Consider the following 10565-nt stretch of genomic DNA (forward strand, 5'->3'; position numbering starts at 1 on the left):
GGTATAAATCAACTAAACTAAACTAAACTAAACTTCTCTCTTCCTACTTTGGGGAGTAATTATCTTCACACTCAAAACAGGTAGCATGCAAGTTCTCTGTTAGTGAATGCTGAGCACAGCACTCCAACCATTGACTTCAAAGTTTTAATGCTTACTTATAAGGCCCTAAACGGTTTAGGACCTCGATATTTGGCGGAATGCCTGCTCCCACCAAGGTCTACCCGGATCACCCGCGCGAGTCAGGAGGTGAGGCTGAGGAGCCTGACGCCGAGAGAGGCCCAGAAGGAGAAGACACAAAACTGGGCCTTCTCGGCGGTGGTTCCTCACCTCTGGAACAGTCTCCCTCCAGAGATTTGCACGGACCCTACGCTGGGCATCTTTAAAACCCAATTAAAAACATGGTTGTTCATTCAGGCCTTCCCTCCAGCCAACTCTTGATTTTTTTTCTTTTCTTTCTCTTACTTTCCTATTTTTTTTTATTTTACTGTAGCTGTTACTGAATCAGCATGTATTTTTCTGTGTTTTATTGTCTGTTTCTGTATGGAAGCCGCCTAGAGTGGACTGGTAGCCCAGATAGGCAGGGTATAAATCAAATAAATAAATAAATAAATAAATAAATAAATAAATAAATAAATAAATAAATAAATAAATAAATAAATAAATAAATAAATAAATAAACAAACAAACAAACAAACAAACAAACAAATAAATAAATAAATAAATAAATAAATAAATAAATAAATAAATAAATAAATAAATAAATAAATAGACACTGCTGGCCAAACACTCATGAGCATGGTTGCCTTGTAGGATCAGCACCTTAATGGATGAAGTAAAATAGGCAGCCACGCTCTGCACATCCAGGGTTTCATTACAACCTTTAAGAGCACAGTAGGCTTGATCATTGCAATTTCCCTCTCCCCACAAGGCAGGGAGGCCAAGGAAAAGGCCTACGTTGGGGGCACTGGCAGTTATGGGGATGCTCTCAGATGTTTCTCCATGAGATTTTCAGTCTCCGTGCTTCAGGCAGGTTCCTCTACATCTGTGTGCCCCATGACAGGTAGTTATGTAAGAAAGGTTTGCCTGAAGTGGCACTGGTATCATAAGGGATACTATTGTCATGCTTTTTGTTGAGTCCCTGTCCCAGAAGTGCGAACCTTGACACTCCTGTCTGTCTGTCTGTCTCCTTCTACCCCAGCGTTTCTTCCATCCTGGGACACTGTCCAACAAAAGGCTCCTCTGACTTTCTTGAATATGTTGTGTTTCTTGTTGCTTTCTTATGATTACCTTTTATCCCAAACAAGGTCTGGCTCCCAGTGGCCTGAATCCAATGAACTGAGAGAACTGCATGGGCTTGCAGTGGTGGCCTCCCCTCACCCCCAAGTTTACTTGGGTTTCCTGCAAAGAAGTGGCAGGATTCTCGTGGTATACATGTGAGATAGGATCACTGCCAGATATGAGGAACTCAATCGGAAATGGCATAAAATGGTGGTGGTGGTGGTGGTGCTGAGAGGATGGGATAGGGAAGTAGATGGAATAGAGGAAATGAGTGCTGCTGAGATACTTCTTTATGCAGGCCTGGAGGGAGATATGTTGCATGATTTCCAAGGAACCAAAGGCCAGAAGGGCTGGTTGGCTGATGCAGTGAGTGAAGCCTATTGGTTCTTTGATGGATAGCTCAGTATCTGGCTGCAGAGCCAGAGGTTGGAGTTTGATTTCCCCACTGTGCCTCTTTTACCAGAGCTGGACTCAGTGACACATAGGGTCCTTTCCACCTCTGCAGTTCTAAAATTCTATGTTTCTGCCACTTTGCTCAGTTATGCCTGGATCTGGGGGTTCTTTCTGCATGGTGAATCTCTTACTCTCGTCCAAATCAGGCTGGATAGAGGAAGGTTCTTCTTTGTGGCCTCTGTGAATGCACACAATTGGGTTGTTCTGTGCCTGCACAGGACGTTTCGGAAGTTTCTAGAGCTTAAAAATATTTGACAATGAGACATCCCCCATGGAGCGCATACGCCGCCCTCCAAATGTCCCCTCAGTTGCTTTTTTCCGCCACGTTGGTAGGACGTATAGGAACACCTAGAGTGAGAAACAGCGAATATTAGATATCAAAATTATCTAATTCCTCAATTGATTCTCTTAGTCTTTAGTATAATTATTATGTTTTTACATCCCCCTGTGAATAGCCTTTGATTTTTCCCCAGCAACAACCTTTTTCCTGGTTCCTGCGTTTTTTTTTAACCCTTTTCCCCCACAATGGCGGTTTCTCATTTTCCCAGTTTTATGGCCCCTCAGGGACTGTTTAAGTGGTGCGTTCTCTGTGCGAGCAAAATTCCGCTTACAGATGGGCACGACAAATGCCTATTTTGTCTTGGGGACGAACACCAAACCCAATTGTGCCCTGAATGTAAGAAACTTACAAAACTAGCGATAAAACAAAAACTACAGTGTTTAAGATCACATTTGTGGGAAATATCTCTTCGCCTGGCTATGGAAACACTTACACCTTCAACATCCAAGGACTCAGCGTGTCCTGAACTAGCTCGAACCATATTGAGCCCGACAGCTCATTCGATGTTGAGCCCGATGCCAACTCCAACTAGTCAAAAAGAATCATCTAAGGCTCCATCAAGGTCACACTCAACGTCTGTATCAAAGACCGGGACTCACTCTGACGAATCCACTAAAAAGAAAATGGACAAAATTAAATCATCAAAATCGAAGAAACTATCAAAATAGACACATATTGAGTGGTCAAAAGCTATGCCTCCATCCCCAATCCTAGAGGAATCATCAAGAGATGCTCCTTTCTCTATATCAGACAAGGACGACCATACTCCAACTTCAGCTCAGGCTGCACTTTCAGTAGCTAGTCTTTTGCCCACCACATGCCATTCACAGGCTGAGATCCACTCCAGCCTGGCCTCAGCCCACTCTAGCCCTTGTTTATCAGGGTGGGCATTACTTGTGCAAGAATCAGAATCGGAGTGCTCCCAACACTCTCCACATAAACAAAAAGAAAAGAGACGGCACATTTCTCTGCCTCAATATATCCATCAACACAGAGAGAGGTATTATTACCCTGACCAACACCAATCCTTTAATAGGCATGACTATCATTACAGGCAGCAATATTATGACCCATATTATCCAGGAATGTATGCTGATGTATTACGATGAATCTAGGAGAGTACAGTATGCCTCTCCATCATGGCACTTGGCATCGAGAGCACCATCTCTTTCAAGGCTGCAACAAAGTTCAGCTCATATGTATCAACCACCGACTCATCTACCATCGAGATCTGTTCTTAAAAGACCTACCTCGATGCCAGAAGCACTGATACCGACCAAACGAACAAAACAATCAAAACACTCTTCTTTGCATGTATCCATGACCTATGCAGGTCCTCCTTTACACTCCGATATGAACTGCAACCGGCACCAACCAATTTATCCTGAGAACCAATACCAGTATCATCAACCTCCAGGTCACGTTGTTCACCTTCCACTTCTTACTCATCATCTGAAGATTCTGGCTCCATTGTATCCAAAGAATCACCTACTGTTACATACAGCACTGATGGTACCTGTCTGTCATGGGTTTGGAGGGAAAGTTCCATCCTATGGGGAGTGGAAGGCGGGACATCAGGGGGAGGAGCTGTACTGTATATATACTTGGAGCTTGTGTGGAGAAGGAGGAGTTGGAGTCTGTGTGTCAGACTGAGTACAACTGTGTGTCAGTTAGTACCTACCTGATAGGTTCAGGTTTCTTTATAGGTAGCCAGAACTGATAGGTTCAGGGTCTGTGCTTTACTTTAAAGGGTTCTGTGTGAACCAATCTGATGTATGTATGATTGAGACTAAGCCACGTTACAGTATCTTCTTTACCTGATCATTTTATTTTCCCTGTTTGTTATTTAAATAAACCTTGTTCTTTTGTTTGTTAAAAATCCATTCCTGGTCTGTGTGACTCCTTATAGGGAATGGTTGGTGGCAGCATAATTAGAGTGGGGCATACTCCAGTAGGTCTGGGGTTGTCACATTGATTGGTGGCAGCGGTGGGATACGACTAGTCCAGTTGTCCAGTGGTCCAGCAAAGCCTTGGCAAGTGTGCCCAGAGCAAGGGGGGTCTAGTCAGGGAAAATCTGAGAGCGCGTAGGTAATCTTCTAGGCTTACCTCACGGGGAGGTACGCTAGTGGAAGAACGTGCCAACTCAGATTGGGGACTAGATTAGGGAGCTCTGAGGCAACCCGTTTTGGCGGGAAAGAGCTGAGGCAAAGCTGTGTGAAGTAACAGTGATCTAGCCTGTCTGCTGAGAGGCCTAGCAGAGGGGGTGAATTCTGCCTGGCAACAGTTGCAAGTTAGTGCTGAAGGAACAGCAGCAATCTATAGAAGGCTGTTCCTGAGGCAAAAGAAAAAAAGTCGTCGCTTTATTTTGAGGCTTGACTTTTGAAGGCAGCCTGTTCTGGGGGGGGATTATGCCCTTGACTCGAAGCCAAATGGCAGAAATGGGGGAAGTAAGAGACCCACAGGTAGACCAAGGTTCTGAGGAGGAATTTGGCTCAGTGCAGGATGAGAGCACGGGAGAACAGAACCCAGAACTCAGAAAAATGCTCCTAGCCCAACAGCATGAACTGAGGGTGAGGGAAATGGAGGAAAGATTAGAGAGAGAAAGAAGGGAGGAAAGGGAGAAACAAAGACAATTTGAATTAGAGAGAGAGAGAGAGAGAATGGAAAGAGAAGAAAGATTGGAGAGAGAGAAAATTGCTCTGGAAAAAGAAAGGATGGCGTTTGAGTTAAGAAAATTGGAAATGATGAACCAGAATAATAATAACAATAGAGATTCTGAGGTGGGCCAATTGTCTAAAACTGACTTGAAGAAATTCCCTGTGTACCACAAGGGAGATTGCCCTGAGGTGTTCTTTTCCCTCGTGGAAAGAGCGTTTGTGGACTTCTCAGTAAGGGAAACTGAGAAGATGACTATTATGCGATCTTTGATCAGTGGCAGCCTGGCAGAAGTCTATGCGGAGATGCCAGTGGAACTGTTGAAAGACTTCGCTGAGTTTAAAAAACTGGTGTTTGCCAGACATGGGATAAATGCTGAACAGCTGAGGCAAAGATTCAGGTCACTCACAAAGAAACCAGAGCAGACTTTTACCCAAGTGGGGGCCCAACTGGTGAGGCTGCTAGAGAAATGGCTGTCTCAGGAGGGGACAGAGACCTTCCAGCAGCTCAAAGACCTGATAGCGCTGGAACAGTTTTATTCAGTCCTGCATGGGGAACTGAAGTTCCAGGTGAGGGAGAGGAAACCGAAATCTGTGACAGAGGCGGCAGAGATCGCAGATTTTATTTACCAAATAAGAAAGCCCTTAGGTGCTGAGGGGAAATCTGTAGGTAAACCCAAAGAAACCTACAGCAGGTACTCTCAGGGACCAGGGAAAAACCAGCAAGGGGGAGGGGCCCATGTTGAAGGGAAGCCCTCAGACATGAAACCACAAAGACCTCAGATTTTGGAGGGAAAACCAAAACCAGATGAGAAAGACTCAAAATACAGCAGAAAATGTTATTTCTGTCAAGGAAAGGGCCATCTAATCTCAGAGTGTGAGAAATTAAAGCAGCTAAAGGGAAATTTGCCTCATGATTTGAGTGGAACCAAGCCAAAAGCTGTGTTCTGTGTCCAGAAAGAGCAAAGCTCCTTGCCACTGAGGGAGCCTGTTGCCATGGCTACTCAGTCTGGAACAGTTACATCTGCTGATCAGGCTGGGGAAAATGGTCCTCTTGTAGAGGTCAAGCGCTGCTTACTAGTGAGGACAGATTCGCAATTGTTTGAGACCGCAGGGGTGGACGTAGGAATACTTGACCATCAGTATAGGGGGCTAAGGGATACTTGTTCCCAGGTGACCCTGTGCCATCCAGACATTATTCCTAGGGAGTATATAATCCCAAATGAGAGCCTGAAGGTGGCAGGGATTGAGGGACAGGTGATCTCACTGCCAGTAGCTGAGGTACCTGTTAGCTTTCAAGGCTGGAGGGGAGTTTGGCGGCTAGCGATTTCATCGACTCTGCCAGCAGCCGTGCTCGTGGGAAATGACCTGGCTGAACATGTGAAACGGGTGCTAGTGATTACACGCTCACAAGCCACCACGGGGACAGTTCAGGGGGGTACTGAAGGGCCCGAGGCTGGAGCAGATGAGGATAGTCCCGAAGCTGTGGTAGAAACCTTAACCACAGACAGCAAATTTGGCCAAGAGCAAAAGGCAGATGCCACTTCCGAAAGTGTTTTGAACAGGTGACAGACACCCAGCTAACACCTGAAACCACAGCGAGATTTCGTGAGAAAAAGGGAATTTTATATAGAGAGACTCTGATGAATATCTCAAAAGGGGGAGATGAGATCAGAAGTCAGCTAGTGGTACCTGAAAAGTATCACCCCATGATCTTACAAAGGGGGCACTCTGACATGTTTGCTGCGCACTTAGGGGTGAACAAAACACAGCAGAGAATCACACAGAATTTTTACTGGCCTGAAATAGGGAAGCAGATCAATGAGTTCAGTAAACAATGTGATGTGTGTCAGAGGCAGGGGAATAACCGTGACAGGACCAAAGCGAAGTTGTGCCCTTTGCCTGTGATTGACACCCCGTTCAAATGTATAGGAGTGGATATTGTGGGACCTTTGCCCAAGGCCACAAAGAGGGGGAACCGGTTCATTCTCACCATTGTGGACCATGCCACGAGGTACCCCGAAGCCATTCCCTTGACTAACATTGAAACTAACACAGTGGCAGATGCCTTGGTGGGGTATATGTCCAGGATGGGATTTGCCTCAGAAATAATCACAGATTTGGGCACATCGTTTACATCAAAGCTCATGAAACGGTTATGGCAAATCTGTGGAATTAAACACAAGGAAACCACTGCCTATCACCCCGAAAGTAATGGGTTAACGGAGAAGTTCAATGGGACTCTGATGCGCATGATTAGGGCTTACTTGGCAGAGAATCCAAACAATTGGGACCAGAAGCTGCAATCCCTTTTGTTTGCTTATCGATCAGTGCCACAAGCCAGTACCGGGTTCAGTCCGTTTGAACTTTTGTTTGGGAGAAGGGTGAAAGGGCCACTTGATTTAATCAAACAAAATTGGGAACAGATCACCCAGGATGACCCACAAGATGTTGTGACGTATATAGACACCTTAATGATTGACCTAAAGAGAAACCTAGAGCTAGCAGCAGAAAACCTGCAAGCTCAGAAGGTCAGACAGAGGGCCTGGTGTGGCCAGAAAGCCAGGGAGAGGCGCTTTGACCCAGGGGAGGAAGTGCTTTGGCCTAGGCCCTGCAAAGAGAACAAACTGCAGCTGGGTAGCCCAGAAATAAAATACTTGGGTCACATAGTAGGGGGAGGAGTGATCAGACCCCTAGAGGCCAAGATAGAAGCCGTTCGTGATTGGCCCAGACCCAACACCAAGAAAAAAGTCAAATCATTTCTTGGGTTGGTGGGCTACTACAGGAAGTTCATCCCGAGGTTTAGCGAGTTGGCGACTCCGCTGACCGATCTGACGCGGAAGAAGACTGATGACCGCATCCCGTGGACCAGCGACTGTGAGGAGGCGTTCCGGAGGTTGAAGGAGGCGCTCATCAATTATCCAGTGCTGCGTGCTCCCGACTTCGACCGGGAGTTCATCATCTACACCGATGCGTCTAACAGCGGGGTAGGAGCAGTTCTTTGCCAGGAGGATGAAAATGGTGACCAGCATCCAGTGTCCTACCTGAGTAGGAAACTCCAGAAAGGTGAGAGACATTTGGCAACCGTGGAAAAGGAGTGCCTGGCCATAGTATACGCGATCCAGAAGGCCAAGCCTTACATCTGGGGAAGACATTTTGTTCTGTGCACTGACCACTCACCACTGCAGTGGTTAAAGACAATGAAAACCCATAATAGTAAGCTTATGAGGTGGGCTTTAAACCTGCAAGATTATGACTTTGAAGTGAAGGTGGTCAGAGGGTCAATGAACTGTGTTGCTGATGCCTTGTCAAGAAGACCCGAAGAGTGAAGACGGCGAAGAAACATGGACTATGTATATGTTGGTGACCAAAAGTTAATTGTACCTGTTTATTAAACATGCTTGGTTTGTATTAATAAAGGTAACTTAATGTATTGTAAATATTATGTTTAAATGCATAAATGATATGTTTAACCTAGAGTGTAAGTATGGGATTGTGTTATTGTATAACTGTTTATGTATTTTGATCCTGGTTGTTTTTTTGGAGAAAAGCACTTTAGCTTTTCCCCTGCAAAACAACTTATAAAGAGGGGAGGTGTTACATACAGCACTGATGGTAGCTGTCTGTCATGGGTTTGGAGGGAAAGTTCCATCCTATGGGGAGTGGAAGGCGGGACATCAGGGGGGAGGAGCTGTACTGTATATATACTTGGAGCTTGTGTGGAGAAGGAGGAGTTGGAGTCTGTGTGTCAGACTGAGTACAACTGTGTGTCAGTTAGTACCTACCTGATAGGTTCAGGTTTCTTTATAGGTAGCCAGAACTGATAGGTTCAGGGTCTGTGCTTTACTTTAAAGGGTTCTGTGTGAACCAATCTGATGTATGTATGATTGAGACTAAGCCACGTTACAGTATCTTTTTTACCTGATCATTTTATTTTCCCTGTTTGTTATTTAAATAAACCTTGTTCTTTTGTTTGTTAAAAATCCATTCCTGGTCTGTGTGACTCCTTATAGGGAATGGTTGGTGGCAGCATAATTAGAGTGGGGCATACTCCAGTAGGTCTGGGGTTGTCACACCTACTAACCTCCCTTCCCCTACATCTGATGTTGGAGAAAACCACCCTTTCTCGCCCTCAGAGAACTTTACTTCATATTCTCAATTAATCCTTAGGATGGCTAAGTCATTAAAGTTGGACATTCAAGAACCACCCACCCAGAAAACAGACTTAGTTTTTGATTATCTAAATCAAGATAAAACCCCTCCACTGAGTTTTGCAATCTGTTTGCATCAAGGCACAACACCAAATGTCAGAGGTACTGCTCTCAAGCTGGCATCGACTCCAAGTCACTGGGAGATGTTTTCATGGTAGACTGGATCAGAGAGTTACTATACCTGTTCCCTCCGATTCCCTTGATTCAGAGATCAATCATTTGAATTCGCCAATTCCAAACCGATGTCATATTCATCGCTCCATGGCGGCCATGACAACCCTGGTTCACCCACCTGAGTTCAATGTCAATGGATGTATTCCATCTACCATCGATACCCAACCCCCTGTCTCAGGACAACGGAGCGATCCTTCATCCCAACATCCAGTCTCTGAATTTGACAGCTTGGAGGATACTCTCACATTTTGAACCATCTTAGAACAAGCTAGAAAACCATCTACACAGAAGCTCTACCAAAACAAATGGAAATCCTTCATTTCCTTCACTGAATCACAAAACCTGATTGCAGCTCCAACTTTCCTTAGAACAATACTTACCTTCATTCTACACCTCTTTGATCTGGGACTCTCACATTCAACCTTGAAAGTCTATATATCAGCTATCATGGCCCATCAACCTCCTCATTCACAATCAGCGAAACCTTTTTCACACCCAACTTTAAAAAGGTTCCTTAAAGGACTTCAAAATATTTGACCTCCAAGACAACAAATTGTACCCCAATGGACATTACAATTAGTACTAAATACCCTCACTAAACCACCTTTCGAACCAATGGCTACTTGTAATGAAAAACTGTTATCCCTGAAGACAGCTTTTCTGGTGGTAATAACATCTGCCAAACGTGCCAGCAAATTAGCAGCTCTTTGATCAGACCCACCATACCTGCAATTCCATCCAGACAAAGTCACCATGTATTTTGATGTGTCATTTCTGCCTAAGATTGTCTCTGATTTCCACCTGAATCAACCTTTAATTTTACCAACTTTATTCCCTTCTCCTTCTACATCCATTGAGTGCATGCCCCATATGCTGGACGTCCGAAGGTCTTTAACCTTTTATATCAACAGGACAAATGCATTTAGGAAGTCTCCCAGACTTTTCCTATGTTTCCAAGGTCCTCACAAGGGTGCTCCAGCATCAGCTCAGAGCATCTCTCGTTGGATGTTGTTGTTTTTGTTTAGTCATTTAGTCATGTCCGACTCTTCGTGACCCCATGGACCAGAGCACGCCAGGCCCTCCTATCTTCCACTGCGTCCCAAAGTTGTGTCAAATTCATGTTGGTTGCTTTGATGACACTGTCCAACCATCTCATCCTCTGTCATGCCCTTCTCGTTGGATAGTTCAGACTATCTCACTGGCCTATGAACTTTCAGGCAAATCACCCACTGAACATTTAAAGGCTCATTCCACCAGAACATTATCAACATCCACGGCTCTCCACCGTTGAATAGAACTACCAGATATCTGCCAAACAGCGACTTGGTCCAATCCATCAACCTTTGTCAAGCATTATCACCTTGATGTCAGGGCAAAGAATGATGCTGCATTTGGCAGAGCAATCCTGACATCCCTTCTACTGTGACATCCCACAATCCAGTAAGTGAGCTTGTC

Source organism: Pogona vitticeps, chromosome 3, assembly GCF_051106095.1.
Source record: "Pogona vitticeps strain Pit_001003342236 chromosome 3, PviZW2.1, whole genome shotgun sequence".
Taxonomy (NCBI): Eukaryota; Metazoa; Chordata; class Lepidosauria; order Squamata; family Agamidae; genus Pogona; species Pogona vitticeps.